The sequence below is a fragment of the Ambystoma mexicanum genome, chromosome 1p (assembly GCF_040938575.1).
Source record: "Ambystoma mexicanum isolate Mex_15411 chromosome 1p, UKY_AmexF1_1, whole genome shotgun sequence".
NCBI classification, from domain to species: Eukaryota; Metazoa; Chordata; class Amphibia; order Caudata; family Ambystomatidae; genus Ambystoma; species Ambystoma mexicanum.
In genome coordinates this window covers 992597248-992617999 of record NC_090921.1, presented here as the reverse complement: position 1 = coordinate 992617999, position 20752 = coordinate 992597248, and the positions used below count along the sequence as shown (strand labels likewise).

At 48.9% G+C, this 20752-nt stretch overlaps 1 protein-coding gene across 7 annotated transcripts in view; it reads left to right on the top strand.

Annotated features, from left to right (window-relative positions):
• CNOT1 (CCR4-NOT transcription complex subunit 1) overlaps window positions 1–20752 on the top strand; it is a 2171110-nt gene that overhangs the window by 1142840 nt on the left and 1007518 nt on the right. The window lies entirely within an intron of this gene.

Genomic DNA, 20752 nt, shown 5'->3' with positions numbered 1-20752 from the left:
GAACAAGCGGGTGAACGAGTTTCAAGGTTGGACTGGTGTGTACCAGGTATGTGGCCTACAGTTTATCCATCAGCACAGGGCAGGTTTCCCCTGCAACCTAGACAGTGCGCTACGGGCCCCAGCAGCCCCCAGCCACTCAATCAACATCTCCTGCCAACGAAGACCGGTTCTTCGAAAGGTTGCTGATGCGAACCCCCAGATGTGTGCCATCCTACGGGATGCAGTCAGGGACATGCTACCCCCAGTCACTCCACCGGCGCCCATAGTCATTCCTCCCAAGGCTCCAACACCACATTCCACAGCGCAACCCCCGCTGTCCCTGCCGGCTCCTTCAGTTCTGGCACCCCTACCTCCCAAAGCTCAGGTGGTCCCGCAGCAGCCTTCGGCTCAGGTCTCCACGCTGCAGCCCACGCACCCAGCACCCCTCCTCCTGCTCTGGACCAGCCAGACACTCTGGTGGATACAGACGAGGAGAAGGACCCTGACACGCAGTCGTCAGCAAAGGACTTCCACAACAGGTTTGGCAGATTATCTGGGCCTTCCTCAACTCGAGGTAGAGCAGCCTGAGGAGGAGAGTCTTGGCAGAAGTCCACCGTGAGACCCCCTACCAAGACGGGGATCCTGATGCAGAAGGACGTCATGGCTCTGGCCAAGAATGGGTGGCTCAAGCCATTCTCTGCCCAACCCGTCAATCGGCGCCTTGATGCCAAGTATAGACAGACATGCAAGGGGATACACTCTTATCAATGCTCCCCCAGCCGCATTCTTCGGTGATCGCTGCTGCGTCACTCTACTCTATTCTAAGCCTCAGTCCTCAGCCACCTTGTCCTCGGCGCTGCTAGGCAAGGAGGTGAAAATTGGATGAAATAGACTTCCTTCCGGAACTTCCAGTGCAGAGCCAGGCACGCTTCAAGGCGGGTCTCGGAGAATACAGGCTGGTAACGCAGGACATCATGGAGTCCACCGTGGCCCGCATCGATACCTCTTGCCGGGCCATCTGCATCGCCATGGACATGTGGAGGACGGCCTGGCTTCGGGCAACTTAGTTTAACCCTGACGTCCAGGATTACATAATGGACCTTCTGTTCGAGGGTAGTGACCTATTCCACTCTACCACCGACGAATTGGATACAAAGAACAGCTTGCAAACTGCAAGGTCTTCCACGCCTAAGGCGTACACCCAGCCGCATCAACCCTCTGACAAGGGACGGGCCTTCGGCAGGGTCTAGGGATTCCAGGAACGGCGGTCGAGGCAGCCTGACCACTTGCCGAGTCAGTACCTGTGCAAGCAACAAAAAGGACGGAGGGCAAGGGCTTCTTCCAGTCCCCCTCCTCAGCAGCAGCCTCAGACCGAAAAATGGCTTAAAGCGTCCCTTCATCTCCCCATGTCTCCAGTGGGTGGCAGACTTGCCTCTCGCGTGCTTTTCTGGCGCCAGAACTTTGCACACCCCTTCATCCTCTCTGTAGTATCCAAGGGGTACCGCCTACCGATACAGATTGGGACGTCAACTATGTTGGCGCTGATCCGGTCTTCGTTGAGAGCCAAGCAGTGGAAGTAGTACCAGCCTCCCAGAGAGGATTAGGCTTCTATTCCAGGATTTTCGCCATACAAAAGAACCAGACTGGCCTGAGAGTTGTTGGACCTATCCACCCTCAACCCCCCTCTTCACAAATTCAAGATGGTTACGCCAGCACTCATTGCGGGGACACTAGACAAGGGAGACTGCATGTGCTCCCTGGATCTGATGGACACCTATCTACACGTCCCGATTTGGCCGCCTCATCTCTCCTGCCTACGCTTCAGGATCATGGGCTGTCCTTTTCAGTACAAGGTGCTACCCTTTGGCCTCACCTTGGCCCCTAGGGTATTTACCAGACTAATGAATGCAGTGGCAGCCCTCCACAGAGCCACCATGTCTACCTGTACCTGGACGACTGGCTCGTCAGGGCGAGATCTCCGGAGGTGGTTACCCACACTTCCTCCACACTTATGACCACACTCCACGTCCTGGGGTTTACTATCAACCTCAAGAAATCTCCGCTACAGCCCACGCAGAGCCTCACCTTTCTGGGCCTAATCTGGGATACAAGCTCTGAGAGGGCATTTCCCTTGGACCTCGGCTTGGTGGGTATCATGGCAGCGGTCCTCCTGGCCGTGCCCCACATGAGGCTCCGGATGAGATTACTGCTGCACTTCGCAGCCTCATGTAATCAGAAGGGCTCCCAAGCGGAGCTGGTCAGCATACCACCTCACGTGGTGGCCCAGGGACTGCAACCTGCGGACAGGCAAGCCCTTCCGGCAGCCGTCTCTGCAGGTGATTACTACGAACTTCTCCCTAGAGGGATGGGGAGCCACCCTGGACGGCCACAGCGTCCACAGTCTGGACCCGGCAGGAGCAGAGGTTGCATATCAACTGGCTGGTGCTCTGGGCCATCTGGCTAGCTTTCAGAACCTTCCTTCCGCTCATAGTGGGCAGGACTGGACTGTCCTGACCGACTCCACCAGCATGTGCTATGTCAATAAGCAGGGGTGTACCAGGTCCCCTCCACTGTGCAGCCTAGCGGTCAGCGTGTGTGAATGGGCCCTCAAAAATGTAGACTACCTCACGACTGTCCACCTCCCGGGGGAGGCCAACTTGGAAGCAGACAGGCTCAGCATCCTGGGAGTGGACAATTACAAATGGCAATTGAATGACCAGGTGCTGCAGGTGGTCTCCAACACATGGGGGCCATCCTAAGGTGGATCAGTTTGCCTCCTGGAAGAACAGGAAGTGCCATCAGTTCGCGTCTTGGCAGGTGCTTGGCCCTGGCTCCCTGGGAGATGCATTGCAGATTCAATGGGAAGGCATGACCGCATATGCCTTTCCTACTACACTCCTGATCCCCAGGGTAGTCTGCAAGATAAGGAAGCTAGTCACCTCAGCATCAGCTTGATAGCTCCTTGGTGGCCAGCGAGACTGTTCTCCAAACTGCTCAGCCTCACAGACAACCCAATCATCTTCCGCTAGGTCTGGTACCTCTCATGCCCCAGCAGGGGGGCATGGTCCTCCACCTCGGTAGTTGGCCCTCGCAGCGTGGTTCCTGAGCTTATCACAGGCTAACCTGGAGATCATTATGGGTGCCAGGAGCAAGGCTACCAGGAGCCAATATAAAAGCAAATGGTTCAGGTTCTGTCACTGGGCGGACTCTAAGGAGATCAACAGCCCCACCCCCCTTACGTGCACTCTGGACGATGTGCTCTCCTTCTCTGCGCATCTCATGCTCTCGGGCGTTCACGTGGCTTACAGAAATTCTGAGGTCTTCTCGTCCAACCCGATTGTCAAGAAACATCTGGCAGACTTGTCCAGGATTTACCCACCCATTAAGAGGCCACACCCGTGTGGGACCTCAATGTGGTGTTGGGCGCCTTGGCGTACAAACCATTTGAGCCATTGGGGTCCCCGGACGTCGGGCTGGTCACCATTAAGACTGCTTTACTTGTGGGACTTCCGCTCGCAGAGTCGGCGAGATCCAGGTGGCCTCAGAACCTTACACCACGTTCCACGGGGATACGGTGGTCCTTCAGACTCACCCGGTGTTCCTTCTGCAGGTACCCTCCGCCTTCCATCTAAACGAGGAAGTAGTCTTACTTGCGTTTATTCGCTGACCCAAAGAACGAGGGTCAGAGACTTGCACTGTCTGGATGTCGGACGCGCTCTGAAATTCTTATCTGGACAGACGCAGTCTTTGAACAGGCTGCTCTAAGGGACCTATTTACTTAAAGAGGGTCTCCTCTCCACTCTGGGGTTACATTCAGTTGTAATAGTGCATGCAGTATGAAGGAAAGGGGACAGGACGTAAGAGTAATGAGTTACTCGCCGTAGTGACTAACCTACTTAGTCCCTTTTCCTTCATACGTCCCACCATCCTCCACCCTAATACTGGTGTCATTGGGCAATATTAAATATTGTTGAGGCGTCAATGGGGACTGAGGAGTGGCGCTGGTGGGTGGAGTCAGGGTAGCGCATGCTCCCAGGGCTGCACCCCTTCTCGCCTATAAATTTAAAGGGGAAGAAAGTTTTTTTTCTGCTGAAGGTCCCGTCTCCCATCCCTAGGAAGGGACGCCCATGCAGTATGGAGAAAGGGGACTAAGAGTACGTTAGTCACTACAGTGAGTAACTCCTATTTCCTCGGACTCCCCTTCTAACAAGATGGTGCACAAAATGCACCAGGAGCCAGTCACAATGATTCTGGTGGCCCCTATGCAAGCCCGCCAACCCTGGTACTCGCACCTGATGGTGATGTGAATCGCTCCTCCGATGAAGCAACCTTGCCCATACAGCGTGCTCTCAAGACCAGGGGGGGGGGGGGACACCTCATCCGTGCCCGCAAACTCTAAACTTGGCGGCCTGGCTCCTGATGTCATAGTTCGGTCACCTGCAACTTCCTCAATGATGCATGGAATTTCTGGAAGAGGCAAGAAACCGAACACCAGACATTGCTATTCCAATAAATTAAAACGCTTCGTTATCTAGGGCCATTCTAAGAACATCAATCCCACTGCTCTCCAATCCATATAATCTTAGACTCGGGTCTGGTTTTTAATTCCCTGAAGGTGCACCTAGCTGCACTTTCAGCTTACACTACGTCCCAAAAGAAGTTGTCATGGTGGAAGATCCCAGTGATGAAGGCATTTATGGAAGGGGTTAAACGACTTCATACCCCAGTTTCAAACCCAGCTCCAGTATGGGACCTAAATGTGTTATTAACTAGACTAATGGGATCTCCCTTTGAACCGATGCATAAGGCTAGCCTTAAAGCACTCACTTAAGACTGCCTTCCTAGTGGCAGTCACTTAATAAGAAGTCAGTGAATTACATGCCCTTTCAGTTCAAGACCCTTTTGTCACAATTAACAAAGATGAGGTGGTTTTGTGCACTGACCCAAGGTTTGCGCCTAAATTCATTTCAAAGTGCCATGTGAACCAATCAATAGAACTAACCACCTTCTTCCAAAACCCCACTAACGTGGCAGAAAGAAGCCTACACACACACACTTGATGTGCACAGGACAGTCCTATATTATCTGGAAAAAACGAAACCCTAAGAAGGACCAAACCATTTTTTGTTTCAGTGGTGGCTGGTAGAGAGGGGGACCCTATCTCCAAGTCAGCCATCTCAAAGTGGATTGTAAACTGCATCGCTACACTCTTGCCAAGAGAGATCTGCCCTTCAAGCCTAGATCACTCTCTCTTCGGGGCACTGGGGCTTCTATAGCATTAATTGCAAATGTTCCCCTTGAATCCATTTGCAAAGCAGCAACCTGGAGTTCTGTACACACCTTTACAAAGCTTTACTACCTAGACATTCACTCTAGGTCTGATTCTCAGGTGGGACAAGCGGTACTAAAACATCTCTTTACTACTGTTCCTTCTCACACCCCACCTCCAACTCTGGGTACTGTATAAACATATGGCTCTAAGCTGATTCACAAGCATCAATAGACATGCATTACCTGCTGTAATAGCATTTCTGATTATTGTATCTGCTTAGATTCACATGTGCACCCTTCCTCCCTGCTCGGATTACAAGGAACATAGACATCTTACTATTCTCTCTAGCTGTACTCGCTTACGTTAGCCATAAGGCTCCCTCATGGCAGAAAAAACACAACCAGAGGGACTTCGACGCGTGAAGGATTTTGGGTACACTACACGTCACGGATAATGTTACAAGCATGCCTTTCGATCCTCGAAAGACAGTATGCAATACTCTATTACCACTAGATATCAACTATATGCACAGCATGTGCATCTAAGCAGATACAATCATCAGAAATGCTATTACGGTAAGTAATGCATGTCATATAGTCACTGAAGGAGGGCATAAAACAAATCCAACCACTGTAAAAGAGTGCAGATTAGGTTATGTACTACAGGTCCACAGATAGTTAACCCTAACTTCAAAAGTCCTTCCCCAAGTTATTTTGGGCCTTATGCCCAAATGTTCAGGAAAGTTCTGACAGTTTGTGATGCAGGAATAAATGAAGATAGGGTCTCTGTGGTCCAGTGAACAGTTCCAAGAGTTGGAGGAAAGTGTATTCTAACTAAGAAGTGTCCCCAACTTTCGGAATGCTTGCGCCAGCAATCTATGGTGAAAATAAAGTATAGTAAAAGTTTTATAAAAGCTAGTAAAACTTTTAAAAGGAGTTTAGGGGGGGGTAAGAACCTCTAACTTGCCCCAATTCTTCCTAGGACTTGGCATGTCAATGGAAGAAGGTCCGAGGTTGCTTTCCCTGCTGTCAGTCTGTCCTTGATTCGCAGAGGTTGCAGGTATGAGCTGATCGCCGGTCGGTGTCTTTTGCTGGTGCAAGGACTCTTGGATGAAGAATGCAGAAAACCACAATGCAGGACCCTTCGCAGGACTGGACTCAACACAGGTAAACTGTTTTGGACGGTGGTCATTGTCACGGTGACACAATAGGCCTCACTTGTCGCAGTCACTTTCCCTCCTCCTCCTATCTCGGGTCACCTTGACGCTAGGACTCCAAAGTTTTGCATATGAAATGCTTGTAGGACAAGCTCAATGTTGGGGAGAATTCTCCGAAATGTGCTAATTAGAGACCCCCAGCACCTTTGCTGGATTTTGAGGACTTTCATTTTTTACCTTGGAGAGTAAGACCCTTTTTCCCACTCTCTCCTGTATTTTTTCTATGATATGAACACTTTCTTTTGGTTGTGGAGTCTGACAAACTCCATCTTTTTACATTGTGACACACAACACCTCCAGTGCAGTGGCACAGGGAAGTATTTCAGATTTCACAAAGGTTTAAATACCTTTCTCTTGGATAGCGTTTCCAAGAGCAGTAAAGTGAAATTGACTTTACTTACCTTTGTAACTTTCTACAACCAGCACACCCTATCTTAAAATAGGGTGCTGGAGGGGTTACTTACTATTCCCTTTATCTAGTTTCACACGCAGCATTTTTGTTACTCTTTCCTCGATTAATGGCTGGTGGCAGTGGTTTACTTTTAACTACTGCGGTGTGCATATGCGTTAGCAGCTACGGTAAAGCACCCAAGGGTGCCTTTGTTGTCAAAATGGTCCCGTTCTACTTTTTTCACCATTTCTTTGCGGACAGGTCCCCTCCTTGAGATTTACTCTGCGCGCCAAACCAGGTTTGGTCCCTTTGTTCATTTTTTCTTTGGTGGGATTCACAAGTGAAGCCTGCCTCTGGCTCCAGTATGTCTGGCTGGGGCAGGAAGTGAGGGAGGTGCCCGGAACTCCGTGATTAATCCCCTTGGTTACAGGAATGCACCCAAAGGTGATTGGCTGGCTGGCCAGCAAGTACAGCCACCCTGCTGTTTGACTAGCAGCTAGGCTGGAATGAATGGGAGAAACCTGCATAAAAGGTGAGGCTTTTTTGGCTTGGAAGGCAGAGTTGACCACTGGACGAAGGAAATCAGAAAAAGAACTTGCAAAAGACGCCTGCTGCAACTCCTGGACCGTTGGTTTGTCCGTTAAAACCCTGCTGCTGGGCTTAATCTCCGAATTCGCCTCGGCTAGAGAAGCCCTACAAGGATGACTTCTCCCCTTGAGTTGGTGGAACCAATCAACTCCAAAATAAGCCCGTCTGGACATCCTCTTGAAGCTGGTTGTATTTCCGCTGCTGCTGCTGGAACTGAAGAGCCAGGGAGAGGAACACTAGATTGAGTGCGTTGCTTTTAAGTTGGCCAAGAGCTCCAGGAAGATTCTCGGGACTCCCAGGAAGCAGGACAGACCGAGCCTGAGCCACCTCAACAGAGTGCTGGACCCCCAGATGAAAGGAAAGCCCAGCTTGACAGGCAAGAGTCTGCAGTGGTGCTATTTGCATAGATTAGAGGAGCTAAAACCGCGAAATGCCACTGAATAGAAGTTGGTCCTTTTCTGTCGCCGACCGTCCCGTTGTTACAGCTGTCCCCAAAGGTCCTCCCTCTTGTCCTTACAACTGAGGCCCAGGAACAACAGGATCGGCGTGGCCACACAGGAACAGAAGCCAGCTGGAACCATTTCTTCTAACCAAAGGTACTGTACAGTCTACGAGAACTTACCTCTTGTTGTAGTAGCCTTACTTGGTCTCAGTTGCTTCTGTAGAGTTGCTAACAGCTTCTTTACCTCACAAGCCTAATCTGCTTGTGCCCCTACATTGATTTTTTTTCTTTTACCTACCTGTAAGAAGTGTTTCAGCTCACCTAGGCTTTTGTCCAATTGACTTTGGCCTGGCCCGACTCCCTGCATGACTCTTCTTCCCTCTGACTTGGTGTTTTGCCTTTCTTCCAGGAAGGGGTTAACCTACTTTTCATTGGGAGTTGCCAAAAGTACTTACCTGCTTCAGCATATTTGTGTGATCTCTTGTGTTCTAATGACCTTTTTCTTTGATATACGTCCAAGTATTTCTCTAAATGCAATAGTGATATATTAATGTCCAGTGTCCTAGCTATTTAAGTCACCTCATATTGTAGGAAGGGTCTGTGTGCCGTCCCAAATGGTTATTTGCTGATTTAGAGACACTAGGAGTGTGTATTGGAGTGTATTTGTGTGTTACTATTTTATTGCCCCTTCTGAAGAAGGCTTACTGAAACTGTTAAATATATTAATTGTTTACTGTGAATCTGTGTAACTCCCCTACTGCTCACATTCACCCCTCTCGACATGAGTCTGGCTGCTCATCACGCTACCTACCTGTGTAGTACAGACTTGTACCAAATATTGGGTTCCTATAGCCAGGAGGTCTGGGTTGGTGTAGTGCACCCAAAGGGTACTGCATACAATCTTGCCCAACAAGTCTGAGCCAGAGGACAGTGATTTGTTTAAAGGAGAAATACAGTTTGTAAGTTAAACAGTTTTTTTTTTTTCTTTTACTGAGGATTCCTTGGCTGACGGGGAATATCCTTGAGCATGTGAATCCATGCCAGACCCATGCTGGAGAACAATGGTTACAGGTAAGTAACTTGTTCCTTGGGTGCATTAGCCAAGGAATAGCCAACCTGCCCTCCTGTGCCATCCCATCATCCAAAGCCCCCTGATGGCTAACAAGATGTTAACTGTTCCACAGCCTAAGACATTGTAAAAGCGGTTGAACCCTTCACACTTGTTCAGTTGTCTGTACATCCAGCTCGATGAGAATTTGGAAAGTAGGGGCACTTGGGGCAAACCCAAAAAAAAATCTTTAAAATAAATTTTCAATGACAGACAAGTGCTTGATATTGCACCGCCCCCCATATGTCAGCGCCATAAACCACCTTGCCTAGCCTGGGCCTTATAGGCCTCCAAGGCCACACCCACACCCCCAATCCCCCATGTGTCTTTGCAAACTTTGCTATTGATATGCTATCCATGGATAATCCGCCCCGCCTTTTTGGTTTATTCACCACAGGTACAGTTTTTGTACACTCTCAAACCCAAATAGTCATATGACCTAACTTGCTTGATTCGTTCTCCTCCAAGCTTCAAATCGAGCCTGCAGTGCTGGTTCCGCCGTGGTTCTTTGAAAACTATGGCCTTGGTCTTTGTGGTATTCACGGTAATTAAGACCTTTATGAATAGGGAAATTAAGGGGGCCAGGACACAGCCCTGGCGCACCCGTATCTGTTCTTTCCTTTATTAAACCCCACCCATTCCATAGCGAACCATTTCCTTGGTACAGCGGCTTGATGGCTTTAAGTAAAACGGAAAGAATACTCAGATTCAAGAGTGTTGACCAGTCTTGCCCTAGGAACTGCCAAATGCGGTTTTAAGAAAAATGCCGGTCTATGTAGTCTTTATAGTTTTTAGGGCAGTATACTTATCACAGAGCAGACGTAACCTAAGGGACTGGTCTACAGTGCTAATACCCCTTCGGAACCCAGATTGAAGATAACTCCATGCACCCACCTCCCCCATCCATACACAAATGTGAATCAGCACTACCTTGGCAAAGGTCTTGCTCCCAGCATCCAACATGGAAATTGCCCTATAGTTGGCCAGATCATTTTTCTCCCTTTTTGTAGAAGGGTACGATTACCTCAGTCCAGGACGGTGGGGCTCATCCAGAACACAGGACTTCATTGAAGAGTCTGGTCAAATATGGTACCCCGATCGATTGTTTGCAATTAATTAAACCTGCATCATATCAGGGCCTGGCGCTTTGCCCTTGTTTTGAATATTCAATGCCACTCATACCTCTTCGTCACTAATAGTTGGGGTTTGGTTTAATGTTGAATCAATTTGGCCGGTCACCCCAGTCCTTGTTCTCCTTGTGCAGGCCTTAGAAATGGGTTAGCTGCCCTCCTCTGTAATAGTTCTTGGATTATATTCTGATCCACTGGTTGCCGCTTAGTCACCAGTTCCTAAATTCCTTGGTATCTCCATTTTTAATTGCATCAAGCAAGGAGGCCAAACGGACTCCCTGATCAACTTTCTTTGTTTTCAGGATTCTTGCATAGTTCTTTCGGTCTTCACTGAGAGGTGGATCCCATCTTTAACCACCCTTTTTTCTTGGGCGATAAGGGTGGCCTTTGCACTACAGCAATCGCCATCATACCAAGTATTTTTCCGCTTGGCATGATTCCCCACAGCCTTCACAGGTTTGGTACAAAATGCTCCCACGCTGTGTATTACCTCGCCATGAACCACAATTAAATCGCTGGTGCCTGGCACCTGCTCTATTAAAAAAAATAATAATCTTCAGGGCCTGGTAGATGGGTTGCATCTAGATCCACATTTACCCATTTAATCAAGCGCTTGGAGTGCCAACTTATAGCCACCCCAATAGTTGACATTGACTCTGGAGCCCCTGGATCACCCAAGAAAATTGATAACTTTCGGCGAGACAATGAATTATGGTTGCTCTCATACCATCTAGAGACTCGGAATTCAAGAATAAGTGACCAAGCCTTAAGGTTCACCAAAATGTAACTAATCATGCTTGAATGATTTGCTGACGATCATGCTGGAATGCTTTATGTGCTGCCAAATCCCCCCCGCCACCCTCACCCCTCCCCCCCGTACGCCCATTGCATGCCCTCACATTGGATTCAAGGAGTAGCACTGCCACTTTGAGTTTTTTTAATGCTTCTTTGAACGCGGGACCTCCAGTTCTCCTACCCCCCACCGACTAGCCTCTTCAGAGAGGCCCGCTATAATCTCCGGGGGCTCATATTGTAAATTAAAATCACCAAGTATGAGAATTATTTAGGCTTTCTCATGGGTTGATCTCCAGATCTCGATCATTAAATGGAGATAAGAGAATAAACTGGTTTTACGATTATAGATGTTAATCAGCAAAGTGTTAGATCCATCAAAGCCTGTTAAGTGCAGCTCTAGAACATCCATAGGGGCATTTTCGATGTAGGATTCTGAACAAATACAGAAGAGACTGGGTCTTCCAGCCCTGCCCTTTAGTGCGGGGAGTTGGAAAGCCCTGAATACTAGGTGCCACCACTGACCATGTCTCCTGGAATCCAATAATATCACGAGCCTGAACAAAGGATAGCCAATGGGCATCCTCCATATGTCGATTGAACCCCACAACATTCCAGTAGAGAATCTGTACCTCCTTTAGCAGGGTATCTACCTCCCAATCCCCCCACCGGCAACCAGTCAATCCCCCCTGTCCCCCCCCCCACCTGTATCCGTGGACCACCAGGGGCATGGCCGTTGGTGCGGGGACGTAGTACCCCCGCCATCAATATCACCCAGAAAAGACCCATTGGGGTCACCACAAATTCGAGATACTACCACCACAGGCAACACCCCTGGCATGGCCATTAGGTCAGTCCACTGGGTAGAAGTCGACGGATGGGCGGTATGAAACCTGATGGGCATGGAACACGATTACAAACATCAGAGCGGGCAGTTACCCCACAGGACGTCTCCAAAGGGGACGGGAAGCTGAAGTCTTCACTGCCCTGTAAATTCAGGACAGGTTCAAAAGCAAAAAGTTTGGGACTCCATGGAATTTGAAGGTAAAGTTACCAAAAGAGAAAGATTTCCTAACCTTTATCGCTTAGATTCACAGGTGCCCACCTATTCTCCCCACTTTGCAAGTAGAAGGACCATGAACAACCACGTTTAAACATTTTTTTTTTTTTAAGTATGTGATTTCAACACAACCTTCCTTCTTACTTCACTATATGAAACCTCTGGTCGGAAAAATAGCAATCCGAGCACCTCAATACCTGATTGATCATGGATACAGTACAGGTCAATCTATGGCTATTTTTACAGACCAGCATTGCCGGCGTCCGTTTTCGAATTCAAGTTATGTAATATTCTGCACCAACCACTAAATGTTGACGTATGGAAAGTATGTGATTTAAAGCAGATCCAAACATCAGAAAGACTATTACTGATAAGTAATGTTTCATACATATATTTCTGAGGCTTGTGAAATCTGCTTAGATCACATGCTGTGCATAGGCCGACATCTAGTGGAAGCTGCGGAGTATTAGTTTGTTTTTCGAAACTCGAAAATGGGCGTAGAGGCATTGGGGCCACTCTGGCTGTCGTTGCAAATGTCCCCCTTGACACCATTTTCAAAGCAGCTACTTGGAGCTCTATTCACTTTTACTTGGCGCTACTGCATTGACACCCATTCCAAGACAGATACCCAAGTGGGACAAGCGGTTATAAGACATTTATTTGCTCATGACCCTTCTCACATCCCACCTCCTTCAGGTACTGCTCACTAATCTATGCACAGCATGTGATCTGAGCAGATTCCACAAGCCTCAGAAGGGGTACATTACTCACCATTATCGTATTTCTGATGCTTTTATCTGCTTAGATTCACATGCGACCCACCCTTCCTCCCCTCTGAGAGAAGGCGCATGGATGCTTGTAGTCTTACCTTTCTTTCTATCTGCTTGGATCATCTGTACTCGCGCTTCTCCTCATGCTACCCCATGTCAGAAAAAAATACAATCTGAGGGTCCTACACGCGTGAGGGATCATGGGTACAGTGGACGTCACACTAGGGATAGTATTACTAGCACGCCCAGTGTTGACGCCCATTTTTGAGTTTCGAAAAACTAACTGTAATACTCTGCAGCTTCCACTAGATGTCGGCCTATGCACAGCATGTGAATCTAAGCAGATACAAGCATCAGAAATACGATTACGGTGAGTAATGTATCCCATATTCACCATTGGGAGGCTTCTAGAAATTACCCCTGTAATTTACCTCTGAGATTGCTAAACGAAAGTTAGCATACTGATCAACACTTTTAATAATTGTATGGTAAAGCAGTTGAAGAGTTAGAAAAACAGATTTAAAACCTGCGTAAACAGTTAAGTAATCAAGTAGAGAAATAAAGCAAACGCACAAGCTATCCTTTAATTGGGTCCCTAACCCTTAGTAACTCCAGCCCAGAGAAGAAATGGGGCCATGTGCCCTAGAGTCACCAGCTCCTTAAGTTTAACTTCTACTATTCTATAGGTGTAAATGTAGAATTGTGTAATGCCAGTGGTTGTTTTTAAGTATTCAAGAAATCAGGAATAATCCGGGTATGTATCCCTCACAGTTCCACCAGGAAGGCTCTTAGGCAAGATTGTATGCAGTACCCTTGACCTCCTTGCAATAGGGACTCAGCCTTTGGTAGAAGTCTGAACTACACAGGTTGGTAGTGTGGCTGAGCAGCCAGACTTATCTCAAGCGGGGTCAATGTGAGCAGTAATGTTGTGACAGTTTCATAATAGCAGTTCTTCAAATAAACACTTCTAATCAAGGTTTCTTGATAAATCAGTTCTTCATTATTTCAGTCGGTTGTAGAAGTGTTCTTCAGAAAGGAGCAATATATATAACACTTATAATACACTTCAAAACACACACTGTTTCTCTAAATCAGATGATAACTATTGGGGATGGCACACAGACACTTCCTACGCCCTCAGGTGACTTAAATAGTTAGGGCACTGTGGACATTGGTTTATCACTGGTACATTTAGAGCAATCTCGAGTTTGGTGCAAAAGATAGAATAGAGGAATAAAACAAAGTTTAACAAATAATTCACAAACTGGTAAGTACTTTTAAAAACCTCCCAATGTCAAATAAGTTTAACCATTTCCTGGGGGGAAAGATACAACACAGAGTCTAAGGTAAGAAGAGTCTCTCAGGGAGCCAGGACAGCCAATATTAATTGCACAATTTCAAGGGGAGCTGAAGATCTTCTTTGCAGGTAGGTCAAAAGTCTTGCACAAAGTTTTTAGAAATGTTTGTAGGAAATCGAACACTTGAAGGGCCACGAGCAGGGAGGCTTGTGAGGGGAAAAGCTTTAGCAAGTCTGCAGGGTAACCAAGACCGGTCTCAAATGAGAGCAACTAAGGCTACACAACAAGAGGTACGTTTTCTTAGACTTTACAGTACCTCTGGTTAGAAGAAATGGTTCCAGCTCGCTTCTGTTCCTGTATTGCTCTGCAGATCCTGTTGTTCCTGAGCCTCAGTCGTGGGGACAAGAAAGAGGATGTCTTGGAACTCCTGCTCTGCAATGGGAAGGTCAGCGGCAGCAATGGGCAAAATTCAATTCGGTAGTCCTTCGTGTTTCAGCTCCTTGTGTCTAACAGCAAATGGCAACACGGCGGTTCTCGGATACCACTTTAGACTTTCCTTGCTTCTGGGGTCCAGTACTGTTGAGGTGGCTCAGGCTTGGTCAGTCCTGCATCAGGGAAATTCGGAGGGTCTTTTTAGCGCTCGGGTCTGACTTAAAAGCAACGCACAATCTGGTGTTCCTCTCCCTGGCACTTCGGTTCCAGCAGCAGCAGTGGAAATACAGCCAGCTCCGAGCGGATGTCCAGATGGGCTTACTTTGGAGTTGATCCCACCAACTCAAAGGGAGGGGAAGTCTTTCAGGGCTTCTCTTGTCGATGCAAATTCGGAGCCTAAGCACAGCAGCAAGGCTTCACCGGGCAAACCAACGGTCCGGGAGTTGAAGCAGGCGTCTCGAGTTCTTCTTTGGATTCCTTCATTCAGTGGTCGACTCTGCCTTCCAAAGCAAAAAAGCCTTGCCTTTATTCCAGCCTAGCTGTCAATCGCACAGCAAGGTGGCCGTCCTCCAAGGACAGCCAGCCGGCCAATCACCTTTGGGTGCATTCCTGTAACCAAGGAGATTAAGCACCGGGAGTTTCAGTCACCTCCCTCACTTCCTGCCCCTGCCAGACATACTGGAGCTAGAGGTGGGCTTCACTCGTGAATCCCGCCAAAGACAAAATTAACAAAGGGACCAAACGGTTTGGGTCACAGAGTAAATCTCAGACTTTTCCAGCGAGAAATGGCGAAAAAAGATGACCGGGGCCATTTTGACTAAATGGGCACCCATGGGTGTGCATTACTGCGCCTGCTAACGCAGCCGGCAGTAAAAACACACAATGGTAGTAAAAAGTAAACCACTGCCACCAGCCATTAATTGTGGAAAGGGTAACATAAAATCCGTAAAATAGAATCCTTGACCAGTCCACCACCTACCTTAGTCCGGTAAGAGCAAGAAAGGCCAGGACTTTACCATATAACAGCCTACGGAGGTGGCAGGAGGTCGTATGTTAACCTGCTCCCCCTTATTCCGATATTTCCAGAGATCACTACAGAGGTTCTGCTGGAATCCTTTGGGCTCACTTTAGTCTGCTTGACCTGGTTGTGGAAGATCCAGGAACCGCAGGTGCAGAAGTAGTTTTCAGATATTAGATTTCACTTTGGTCAGTTGCAGTACCTATATCAGTTGGAGACTGGCCACCTGGTCAGCCTTGTCACAAAACGAAGAAGTGCAGAGGTCCTCTAGGGTGTGAAGACTAGATTCAACAGTAGTCACGGCAGTCGGGCAGCGACCAGCGATCTTCGATCTTCGGTTGATGAACAAAGGAGCAGGCCCTGCATGGCTTGTTTTGGGACTGGAATGCTGAAAATGTAGGAGCAGGCATCTGGTAGCACAAGCTGAAGATCCTCCAAGTACCAAGGATGCACTTTCAACAGCGGCCGCTGCAGTGGGGTACCCAAAAAGATAGCTCGTCAGCCCACTGGGCCTCTTTCACTTGAAAGATATACTTCAAGGATAGAAGGCCACGCTTCCAGTGACCCCCTCCTCCGGACCCGTTTCAAAATCAGAGTTTGGGAAAGTGCAGGTTGGACATAATACCGGTCATTTATAATGCGCCTGTACACAAGTGTCTCGACGCACGGATTATAGGGAATGGAACTTGTGATCGGTTCTCATTTATTTTTGCATTTATTTACAGTGCACATAACCCGTACGTATCGAGGCACTAGTTTCATTGTGAAGGGTAGGTTATTTATAACTTTTTTTTTTTTTTTTTTTTTTTTCTTCTCCAAGAGCGGTTCCAGGGTTCGTTCCTGTTTGCTCAGCGTAGTCTTGCTTCCAAGACCCGCAAGTTGCCACAGAGCGATCTTCCTGTCCATTTGAGCTACATTACTTACCGGTTTTACATGGACAGTTGTTTGTATAGTGAATTAACATACTCGTGATTGGATATATTTGTATCATAGACAATTGTGTGTGAACTCCTAATTTCATTTTTCAGTGTATACTAATAAATAACATATATATATATATATATTTTTTAAGAACCGAGTCTAAGCTAAATGATATCTCCACACTACCTTGAGTGGATTTTGGCTAAATTCCAGTTAACCTAAAAAATATTCTATCCTGGGCATTGACTGTTGTACAGGCAGGGTCAAATGAGCAGGTGTCTTCATAAAGATCTGACTTCAGGCTGTGCAGTGTGGCGCCATGTGTTGATTTCCAAATGAAGTTGATCGCTATTGGGAAGGTACCAATGTGAGGCAAATTGTGCCTGAACTACTAAGTAATAAAGTTCAAAATCAGGGTTTGATAATCCACCCATTTAAAGGGTGTCACGTGGTGTTTACACCGTAATTTGGCTCATCCGTGTCCTCCAAAGGATTCAGAGGATGCTATGCCCAGTATATTACAGTATCTACCACACCATATGGGAAGGTTCTTCAAGAAATATAAAAGTTTAGGAAGAATTATCTTCAGTAGGGAGATGACTGTGATGCTGGAAATGCATTGGAGGGACAGGACCTCCCTGTCCTGTACTCCTTGTATCATGTGTGTTAGGTATTATTTTCTGTACAGGAGTCCATGTGGGACTCCTGGCAGTGCAGCTCTGCCTCTTAGGTCGTGGTGAACAAACCCTTTGGCTTCCCTCATGGCACCCATGGGTGGGGGTACAACCCTGTGCCCTTAGTTTGTTTTTTGGCACCTGTGTGTGGCCCACAGAGCAGTGTATGGGTGGGTGGCAGCTCCATGCTGAATTTGACAGGTGCCTTGAGTATCCTCCATTTTGGGATAACCAGGTCTTGCCAACAGAATCAGTTGATTCCTGATGGGAGACAAGATGGCCCCCATGGCCTCTTGCTTTCTATTGCTGGTTACCTTGTTCTCCCAAAGTCCTGGGAAGCCCTGACTGTCCCTTCCCCTGACTGGCTGTTTGGTGGAAGTTCCATATATGGTATTGTGGGGGACATCCAAGCCAGACTGGCTGGAGCCTTCCCAGTGACTGTATGTTGTGGGTACACCCTGTGGGTTGGACCTGGGTGAATGGGGTGTGTGACCAATATGCACTTGTTGTGGATGTCTGGTTTCTGGTGTTTGACACAATGACTGACAGCCCTGCCCGAAACTGGTATGAATGCAGTGGGTAGTGTTTAATGGCTGGGTACTTGTCCCAATACACATTCCGTGTTAGTATCTGGGAGGGAGGAATATGGCCTGAATGCACTGTATGCCTGATTGGCTGACTGACCTCGGGAATGCCCTTCTGTATGATTGGCTGCTGCTTGTGACCCAGCAGTGTGGATGAGAGACAGCATAGTATATCTGGGGACCTCTCACCACTGTAAATTGTTCAGAAGCTGAAGTTGAAACTGATGCTTAACCTCAAAGCCGAACCTGAAGAAGGTTGACTGCTGTCACCCTTTGCTGAAATCCAAAAGCCGTCGAGACTGATTCAAGAGAGGACCTGGTTAGGCGCCCTCTTCCCTGCTCCGAGGGACCATCGAGCACCGCTAACCTTTGCCGAAGCACCCTGGAAGTCAGACCCTCGAAAGGCTGCCGCCCGGAGACTGGGACCGCTGAGAACGAAGATCAACACCAGACATTCCGTCCACCGTAGTCGACCAGGGTTTGCAAGTCTGCTGTAACTGCTGGAGGCCTGTCAAAGCCGTGTTGCCCAGAAGAGGGGACCGATTGACGCTGTGCCACGGACGACCGGAGCCACACGCTCCTTTGCCTAAGACTTTTGATTCATGGACACGCTCCTCCGCACCACCGCCCGCCTTGTCCCACCGGAGAAGGCCAGGCCGTCAATGCGCCGAGGAGCATCCGCCGGTGGGTTTCCGGCCACCCAACGACCATAGAGATGCCGGACGGCTCGACGCCCTTGCTGTGCCACATCTCTTCATAAACTCTTTGCGGTCATGAACTATCGTCATCGAGGTGCCCCGCACACCCCTTCCTTGCAGGGCGTCTTTGCTCTGCCGTCGACTAGCACCGTTGGGACCGAAGCTGCCGCCTCGATGCTGGAGTTCACTTTCTTAGAGGGATCTCGATCCGTGGCACCTGCTTTAAAGGGAGTCGCTCAAGAAGGATCCGTCGACGACCCGACGTCGAACTCTATTCCAGGTACATTGGGGTGGTAGAAACATTATCGAAGGAAATAAGACTTCTAGAAAAATATATGGACTGGGCTTGTGATATGTTTACTTTAAGTTTGCCCAGGTTGGGGGGGGGGGAAATCTCCACACAGAACTGCCTAGTGGGTAGGGGCCAGTATTCTTCTAATTGTTCTAACCAACTGCTTTCCTTGTATGTCTATTGTTGGTTGCATTTATTAAGTGATCTGTGTGACATTTAACCAGAGTACAGATGATGCCCTTTAATGCGTTCTGCTAATAATTGTGGTACCACTTAGAACTGTGTATATTTGCCATTGTAGATTTTCTGAGCACAAAGTGAGTTATTGTGATTGTGTACATAACCTTGAACTTATATAAAGACTGTGTTTTAACTAATAGTGTGTGGACATTCCTTTGTGGGGGCTCGTGGACTACACTGTACTTAAGAACCATCCTGCATCACCTCCTGAGAAGCTAGGCCTTGATTGCTCAACCACGATACCAATAATAGAGCATCTTGGCTGGGATCCTCTGTGCCTCTCCTCCGCTGAGGATGACTGTGGAAATGCAGCGGGGAACAACAGGAATGGAGACGAAGAATGACACCCAGCCACATCCCTGAACCCCCAGGCCGCACTTACATCGCCAAGGACGTATTGCTGGATATCCTTTCTACTCTCCACATGAATCAGAAGACGATGCCGGCGGTCTCCCCCCCTCCACCCCTCCCGATGCCGGCCCCCGCCGGCAAAGGGGAAGCACCACCCTACACTGCCTCATTATCCACTGCACATGCCCTAACCTCTAGGCATGTGGGTACGGACACAGCAAGTTCCATTGTCACACCTCAGTCCCCTTTTCCACGTCGACGAACAGGCCGAATTCACCAGCACTCCTGGGTTTGGCTTCGGCCATGTAATTCCACGCGTGGATACTTTCTTTTTTGTCTTGTCTATCTTTCCGGTACTCGGTCCTCAGGCGTCACGCTCCTCCCCGGTGCATGTTGACTTCTACAGGGTTCAGCTGCTGTCCATCCTGCAACACACTCTTCCCAACTTCAGACCCTCTGCCTATGTTGCCTCTGCCCAGACCACGGTTGGCAATCATGTTCGACGTGTGACTTGCTGTCCTCGAAGGCGCGGAAGAACAGACTAGCCAGGTGGAGGGAGCTCTTCAAGAGGTCGCCTCCAGATGATCTCAAGTTCAAGAAGCATCGAACCAGGCCCAAGGTGGGCCATATATTTTCCAGCGCACCGCGCAAGGGAGACTCCTTCTCAGGGACTCTCCCGCGCGGGAAGGACCGGTCAAGGCCTTCTAATGACCCGTGCACCGAGGCTGCTTCGGGTCGAGGGATCATCAGATCCTCCCGGGCGCAGTGTTGAGGGACCGGAAGGTTTTTACCCAGTCTACACCTGAGGGGCTCCGCCCTTTTACCGGCACCATGGTCGAGGGACTATGCTCTAATATCAGCAATACGTCCGAGGGGGTGCCTAAACGCAGCTCTACCGACCCACAAGTCAAGGGTCGCACCTAAGAGTCCACACACAAGAGTCTTGGACAAGGCCGAGCGCCACGTCGCAGGCACATGGCAGGCAGCTCGATAAAATGGCTGCCGCGACAGAAAGAGGCACCCGTCTGACATGCCATGAATTCGGCAAAGAGCGAGTGTTAAGGTGGGACTGGCCTCAACCAGGTAGGTGCCCTACAGTCTACCCCTCATTTGTGCAGGGTAGCTTTCGTTTGCGTCCATATGGACAGGGTATGCAGCGGCTCCAGCAGCTCCCCGCTACCCTGTCGGCACCCCCTGCCACCTCTGGCCAGGAGGAGGTGCTCTTCAAGAAGTTCCTCTGGCTCAAGAAGTCTCCTCAGATGGGGGTTGTCATCAAAGACGCCATCAGAGAAGTCCTCCCTGCAATGCTAGAGGCACCACAGATGCCAACGCCCCAGCGCAAGCCACCTCCTCCGGCTCGGCAGCCGGCTCCACTGCCCCCTCAGCCTCCTGCCGCGGCTCTGTACCACAGCCACCGGCCCCAACTACTACTCCTCATCCTCCACAGGATCCTCCAGATCCGCAGGATACGGATGAGGAGGATCTGGACGCGCCAT